Source organism: Rhinopithecus bieti, unplaced genomic scaffold, assembly GCF_001698545.2.
Source record: "Rhinopithecus bieti isolate Rb0 unplaced genomic scaffold, ASM169854v2 scaffold_43193, whole genome shotgun sequence".
NCBI lineage: Eukaryota > Metazoa > Chordata > Mammalia > Primates > Cercopithecidae > Rhinopithecus > Rhinopithecus bieti.
Window position 1 is genome coordinate 101,862 of NW_016817840.1, and position 8,565 is coordinate 110,426.

An 8,565-nucleotide genomic window follows, 5' to 3' on the forward strand; every position below is an offset into this window, starting at 1 on the left:
GGTGCAGCTAGGTATATATCAAATTCTTTGTTGATGAAAGATAGCCAATCCTTAAAAAAAAATTTATTCCTTATTATAAAGTTAAATTTATCCCAGCACCATCTGAATTCGTGTGCAAAAGAGCTCTCCTTGAATGAGAACCAGTGAGCCTCTGGGATTCATGTTTTCACTCAACAAATAACTAATGAACTCCTACTGTGTATCAGGTACTCTAAGAAGGGAAGGGTGAGAGAAATAATCATGAGTAAGAAAGGCATGCTTTCTGCCTTCAGAGAATTAACAGTCTGGGGAAAGAGACAGAGATATAAATGGACAATTGCAATACTGTGTAATATGGGAAGTACAGGGTGTATGTGCGTGAGCATCTAGCCTGAACTTGGGGTTGATTTTGGATACTGGAGAATGTGATGTCCAAGGTGGGACCTGAAAAATGAATAGGAGTGTTTCTCTTAAAGGCAGCAGCTTGTAGGAAAAATTCCAAGCAGAAAGAAGTGTATGGACAAAAGCAAGAGGACATAAGATCTTTGTGGAACTGAAAAAGATTAGGCAACCTAGGGTGGAGAAGGGGTGGCTTGTGGGGAGGGAGAAATGAAGCTGGGGCAGAACCAGACCATGAAGGATCCTGTAAGCCGTGATGAAGGGGAGTAACATGGTCAGCTTTCTATTTTAGATTAGTTGGCAGCTGCAAGGAGAATGTGTAGAAAGGGAACGAGACAGGAGCCTGAGAAGCTTGTTTGACTACTCAATTCTAAGCAAGACAAGAACACCTTAGGGAGGCAGCAAAGGAAAGAGAGAGAAATGTGTAGATTTGTGAATTAGTTAAAAGGTGGAATCAAAAAGACAGAGTGGTTGATTGGATACGTTGAGTGAGACAGAGAGAAGGGAGTCCAGGTTGATGCCCACAAGAGGGCCTCCGGTGAGCACTGCTCAAAGGACTAGGAGGAGCACAAAGATGTTTACGATCTAGTCCCTGTCCTCAAGGAGCTGATAATCTAAGAGGCAGAGCTGCTGTCACATACCGTATCTTCGTGTACATTAGAAAAGATGCTCCCTCCAAGGGTGGCTTGGCAGGTGGATTTCAGCCCCTATTTGTCCCCTCAGCCAGGCACATTTATATAGGGCACAACTAGAACAACTGAATTTGGTGACCCTGCTAGTAGAGGAAAAACTCAAAATGCAAAAATACAGGGTCAGAAAAGATTGATGCTGCATGTGCAGTACATAAAGAGCTCAGAAGGGATGGAGGGAGTGTGGGGTGGATCTCCTACAGGGTGAAAATTGAACCTGGCCTTGAAGGCTGGGTAAGACCTTCATAGGTGGCTACGAGGAGAAGTTTAAAATGGAACACCCTAGGCAGAAGGGATAATGTGAGCCAAAGGGCAGGGGTAAGAACAATGGAAAGCAAGCGGAGGGAATAACGGTGGTTCAGTTGGCAGCAACCTGGACTACAGAAGTGGCTCTTTCCAGCTATTCATCCATGGGGGAAGTCCTCTTAGAACGTGAGAAAAGTTGGCTGGATCACATGTGTGCAGGTGTACACACACATACACACTTGCATGCGCACATACTGAAATATCCCTGGTAATTCTCCATTTTTCCCTTCCTCTCTTGTATTCTTCCCTTCCAAAGTACTTTCCCATAAAGTAAATGTTGTATTCAGGAAATAACAAAAGGGATACCTTGGCTGTTAGCATTTAGTGATCCCTTGGGATAGAACACTGTAAAACTACAAACACTTATGGCTGGCCGTGGTGGCTCACACCTGTAATCCTAGCACTTTAGGAGGCTGAGGCAGGTGGATCACCTGAGGTCAGGAGTTCAAGACCAGCCTGGCCAACATGGTGAAACCCCATCTCTACTAAAAATACAAACATCAGCTGTGCATGGTGGTGAGCACCTATAGTCCCAGCTACTCAGGAGGCTGAGGCAGGAAAATCCCTTGAACCCGGGAGGCGGAGGTTGCAGTGAACCGAGATCATGGCACCACACTCCAGCCTGGGCAACAGAGGGAGACTCTGTCTCAAAAACAAACAGATAAACAAACAAAAGCCTACAAAGACTTCAGCCATGGTCTTGACTGCTAGGCTGGGAAGCTCTGAGGGTGGTTGGTAATGGGGAGACACTGGACTCTAGTACGGAGGGAAATGCCACTCTTAACTTGGTGCTTCAGGACAATTAATCTGCTAGTGTTGTTTAGAATGGACTGAAGAACAGAGGGGCAAAAGATAGGGAGACCAAGCTGTTTACTTAAATTATATAAAAACCCTGGCAGATCGCTTGAGTCCAGGAGTTTGAGATAAGCCTGGGCAACATGATGAAATCCCGTCTCTACAAAAAACACAAAAATTAGCTGGGCATGGTGGTGCAGGCCTATAGTCCCAGCTAATCAGGAGGCTGAGGTAGAGGATTGCTTGAGCCTGGAGGTCAAGGCTGCAGTGGGTCATGATCATGACACTGCACTCCAGCCTGGGTGACAAAGGGAGACCTTGTCTCAAAACAAAATAAAAAAATAAAAGTGCCAGACTCTCAGTTAATTCTCTCCAGGATCAGAGGAAATACCCGGAAAGGGAAGAGGATTCTCTACAGAATGTAGATTTCCCTCGCCAAGAGACAGCTTAGCACGGCTATTTCAAAATATGTCAAAGAAATATATTTGCTGTAAAATACTTTGATTTCTTTCAGGGCCTGCTATCTGCTATGTGATACAGTATCTTCCTTTTTCAGTAATAAATCAACGTCAGAATTAACCCTTCTGTGCCCATCTATCCACTTTCCATACACACTCTTCAGGTAAATCAGTTTGGTATTTCGAGCACAGCTCAGTGGCTGAAAGAATTCGAAGAGTCATTTCAGAAGATGAGAGCAATTGAGAGGGACTTCGAAGGTTCATGTATGGAAAACTCCCAGACTTTTAATTTCACTACGCACTTCCAAATTCAGGTTTTTACACTATTCATTACCATCAGCAGACCAGAGAAAATTAGCAATTTCTCAAAAGAGTTCCTCAACCAACTGCTTCAAATCTTAGAAACATTGCACAAAAGATTAGACATAGCATTTGATCCAACCCAGGCTTGCATGAGGCCCAGGAAATGGCTTTATGTGGCCAACAAAAAGTTTGTAAACTTTCTTAAAACATTATAAGATTTTTTTTGTTTTTGCATTTATTTTAGCAACATCAGCTATTGTTAGTGTTAGTGCCTATTTTATGCTGTGATGTGTTGGACCCAAGACAATTCTGTTTTCCAATGTGACTCAGGGAAGTCATAGATTTGGAAAACTCCATGAGATTAGGCAAAATATAAAAAGCAGATCCAGCTACATAGGCCTTATCTCTAAAAAGATGTGAATATGAATTTTTATTTTTTTTTTATAGACAATAACTGATAATAGTAATCTTATTAACCGTTGTTTGCGCAGTTTTTCTCTTTTTCAGAGTCTATAGCTCCTGACCTAAAAGATAATAAGGGTCTGGAACTTATAATTTCCACATAGTACTGATGTTATTTAGAAGTAATAACACTTTAAAATTTTATATCACTGCTTTTCAGTACACAAACACTTTCATAAATACATTTATCACATAAATGCATTAATACCCTTTGTTGAAGCAATGATCGTTGAATGATTCCCACTAATCATAGGTTGAGGAACTGAGGCTCAAAAATGATTACCATGACATTTCAAATCAACACAGCTAGCAAGCCAAACCATTACTCGGAAAACTCGGGTTTTTGATTTTAAAATTATCTGTTCCTGGCCAAACCACCCAGAAACCTGTGTGTATCTCTCCCCATGCACCACCCACCCCACCCACCATCGTATGATCTGTAGTCCTGAAAGGTGCAGGGCCAAACATCTCATGACTTTCTGAGGATATTTACCAGAAATTCACCACAGGCATTTCATTAATTCATTCACACAAACATTCTAGCAACTACGTTCCAGGGCCACATGCCTGGGGGACTGGTACGTACAAATGATGAAGGAGTCATTGCAACCTCAAAGTAACTTATAACCAGAGGAAATGGGACAAGTAAACAAACTGCTTACTATAAAGTGGATGTCTATCTATAAGTGCTACATAGGTTTTGCCATTTATTAAGCACTTCGTGTTATGTCAGATACTGAGACTAGGTGTTAATCTCAGATAATACTCAAAACACTCCAAGAGTTAGGTTCTATAAACTGTCCTTTTTTTTTTTTCTTTTTTAACAGAAATGAAAAGAACTGAGGAATAGAAGGGTGTTGTAAACTTGCCTAGGGTCATACAAGCCAGCAAACAGAAGTGCCAAGATTTGAGGCATTCGGTCTATGTGAACTCTTAGCTACTATGTCATGACTAAGGAATTAATAGTCGACCTACATAATATTAACTGGATGGGAAACAAACCCTGAGACAAAAAATGATCCCCTCCCTCTCTTATTGCTTAATTCAGGCATCTGAAAACAGTCCCTTTAGTAAAGAATAGAATGTGTCTGAAGAGCTATACCCTGCATCACAGAAAAGGGACAATAGGCAGTACTGAGGTTTATTTATGCCAGTCAATAATCATTCCAGCAACTTTAAAGAAAGAACAACACATTTATCTCTTTCCACATTAACTCAATCAGCAGCAACCCATTATCAAATAAGACTTGGATTTATTTAATGTCATCTCTAATTAAAAAGAAATCACTCCAGAACAATCGAGTTTGTGGTCCCAGTAAGACAGGCACTTCAAAAAATGAAATTGACTGTCACTCACTAGTTATTTTATTTCAAATCTTGGCCCCCATAAACATTAGCCAAATATTTGACAGACACTATTTACTGTTGCTATAATCGACAATGAAATCAAGACCCTTGAAACGTGTGACAAGAAAACAATCTACAACTTATTTTAATTACCCAGGGACTGACTGATTACTGATTTGAGCTAAAAACAGGAATGGAACCACATAATGATTTTCCATTTCAACCATTTTTAAAGAAACTCTCAAAAATTCCAGTGAAAATGACTCTCGGAACAAGTAAAAGTCACATTAACCAGGTGGGAAAAAAGCTTGATATCTCATTTTTAAAATTTCACTATTCCAACAGAAAAGATTAAATAATGTTATAATAATTTTTTTCTTTAAAGAAAACTCATTACCCTGATTCACAACCTGAACACAACTCCTTTTTTTGTGTTTCTATTTTAGGCCTACCCATATGTAACCATGTTCTCCATAACTGCATTCATAGTGAATATACAATGTGGTGTTTTGTTTTTGTTGTTTCTACAGTCTTCTCAATTATTATTTTAAAATTTTTCATTGGTTGCATCAATATTCCGTAGATGAGAGGGACCATAATTTATTTAACTATTCCCCTGTTGTTAAATGTATAGGTTGTTCCCAATTGTTCAGAATTTTAAGTAATAGAGAAATAAACAGTTCATTCAAGCAGGGCTCTTTTCCCCATACTTTTGGATACTTCCTTGCAATAAATTCCCAGAAGTGGAGTTACTGGGTAAAAGTATGTGAGAATTGTTCAAGGCTGTAGAATCACATGGATTGTTGTGGGGCTTATCTCTTATCCTTCAAGATCTAGTGCAGTTTCCCTCCCCCCACTCCTACATACACTCTAGGCATAGTCTCTTATTCCCGTATTTGAGCATTAACGATACCTTGGATATACCTCATTTGTGGCAATCATGGGGCAACATTAGGCCACTTACTTACGATCACTAAGATGTGCTTCCTTGTCTGTAAAATGAGGATAATCATATCTAACTCACAGAGCTATTGGAAGGATTAAATGAGATAATGTCTGTACAATCCCTAGCCCAGTGCTTGGCATGTAGTCAGTGCTTTAAAAATGGAAACCATTATTATCATCACATTGTATTGCAATTGTTTACCTGGCTACTTGACTGTGGGCTTTTGAGAGGAGGGATAATGTTTTGGTCATCTTTGTGTCCCTAGTATATATACAGCACAGTGCCTACTGCATAATAAGCATTCCACTAAAACACTTAAGGAATGGATGGATAAATGAATGAATTAATGAATAAAATGAATTTTCATTGAAAAACTACACTGCCACCAGCACTGTTTGAAAATGTCAGTTTTGTACAACCTTACCAGCATGAGTATTTATGCTTGATTTCTATAAAGAAAATTTATTTTTTAGCATACCCAAGGCTATCTGTCCCCACTAATGTGAAAAATAAATAATATTTGGGGAAATTTTCAGATTTTATTATGCTGAAAAGATTGAGAATACAGTCTATAGCTGCAGTAGCCACTAACCACAATGGCTATTTGAACTTAAATTTTATTTTTAATAAAAATAAAATAAAATTTAACATTTATTTCCTCAGTCTCACTAGCACACGTAAAGTGCTCAATAGTCACATATGCCTAATTATGGCTATGATACTGGCCAGTGCAAAACATTGTATTAGATAATGCTGGTCTATAATCCAAAAATAATTTTCTGCTTGGTTTTGGAAAGCATTTCCTAATAAATTTGCAGTAAAATTTATTTGAAAAGTTGCATTTGATTTAGACTGACTTTAAAAACAATTAATATCCCCTGAGCATCTACCAGCTGTGGAGTGGGAGAATACGATCATGGAGCTTGAGAAGTAGTCAGAAGAAGTCTAATGATATTAAAAATTTACCATACACCATCCTGGCTAACATGGTGAAACCCCATCTCCACTAAAAATACAAAAAATTAACCAGGTGTGGTGGCGGGCACCTGTAGTCCCAGCTACTCGCGAGGCTGAGGCAGGAGAATGGCGTGAACCCGGGAGGCGGAGCTTGCAGTGAGCCGAGATCGCACCACTGCACTCCAGCCTGGGCAACAGAGTGAGACTCCGTCTCTTAAAAAATAATAATAATAAAAAAAAAATAATAAAATAAAAAAAATTTGCCATATGGTTCCTCAAAAACTTAAATATAGATTACTGTATGATTCAGTAACTCTGCTCCTAGATATATACTCCTCACAACAGCAAAATGAGCTACTTTTTTTCAGACAAGGTCTCGCTCTGTCACCCAGGCTGGAGTGCAGTGGTACAATCACAGCTCACTGCAGCCTCGACCTCCCAGGCTCAAGTGATCCTCCCACCCGAGCCTCCCAAGTAGCTGGGATTACAGGCACATGTCACCACACCTGGCTAGAAAACAGGTACTTTAACAAATACATGCATCACATAGTCATAAGCAGCACTATTCACAAAAGCCAAAAGGTGGGAATAGCCCAAATGTTCAGCAACGGATATACAAAATTGTGGTATACCCATACTATGGAATATTATTCAGTTATAAAAAGGAATGAAGCAGGCCAAGTGCAGTGGCTCACACCTGTAACATCAACACTTTGGGAGGCCAAGGCAGGCAGATCACTTGTGGCCAGGAGTTCAAGACCAGCCTGGCCAACATGATGAAACCCCGTATCCACAAAAAATACAAAAATTAGCTAGGTGTGGTGGCATGAGCCTGTAGTCCCAGCTACTCGGGAGGCTGAGGTGGGAGGATTGCTTGAACCCGGGAGGCAGAGGCTGCAGGGAGCCAAGATTGCACCACTGTGCACTCCAGCCTAGGTGGCAAAGTGAGACTCTCTCTCAAAAAAAAAAAAAAAAAAAAGAAAGAAAAGAAAAAAAGGAATAAAGTACTGATGCATGATGCTACAATTTGTATGAAACTTAAAAACATTATGTTATGGGGAAGAAGACACCAAAGATCACATATTATATGATACAAAATATGCAGAATAGGTGAATCCACAGCCAAAGAATGAAGATTGGTGGTTCCCAGGGGCTAGAGGAGGCTAGAGATGGTAGAATGGAGAGTTATTATTTTTGGGGTCTGGAGTTTCTTTTGGGGGTGATGAAGTGTTCTGGAACTACATAGAGGTGGTGGTTGCACAACATGAATGGATTAAATGACACTGAATTTTTCACTTTAAAATGGTTCTCTTTATGCATGTGAATCTCACATAAATAAAAAAGAAAAACACCGTAGATGTTCCACAAAGTGAATACCTGGCACACAGATAAACTGTATTATTATTCAGACCATAAAATGGGCAATGGTTTCTTCAGCTGGGCTTTTGTGGAGCAGGCAAGTTGCAGACTAGGAGACGTGAAGCCTCAGGGAGCTTTTAATCATGGCAGAAGGCGAAGGGGGAACAGGCACGTCACATTACTATTCTTCATAGCAGTGCAAGAACAGCCTAATAGGCATACCTTCTGTGAGTTTTCTGGAACAAACACAGTATCCTATATAAGTGGAAGCAATTATTGGGAGAGAAAGTAATAGGAATTTTCCACCAGGAACCAGCTTTTAGCTATAACCAAGGAGACCAGAGGATGGGACTAAAGCTGGTGGGAATGGAGAGATCTTTGCTTGCTCTGGGTTCCTGTACCACTTCGGGAGATTTCGAACTTTCAATTTGGGCCAGGCACGTGGCTCACGCCTGTAATCCCAGCAGTTTGGGAGGCCCAGGCAGGCAGATCACTTGAGGTCAGGAGTTCGAGACCAGCCTGGCCAACATGGTGAAACGCCATCTCTACTAAAAATACAAAAAAA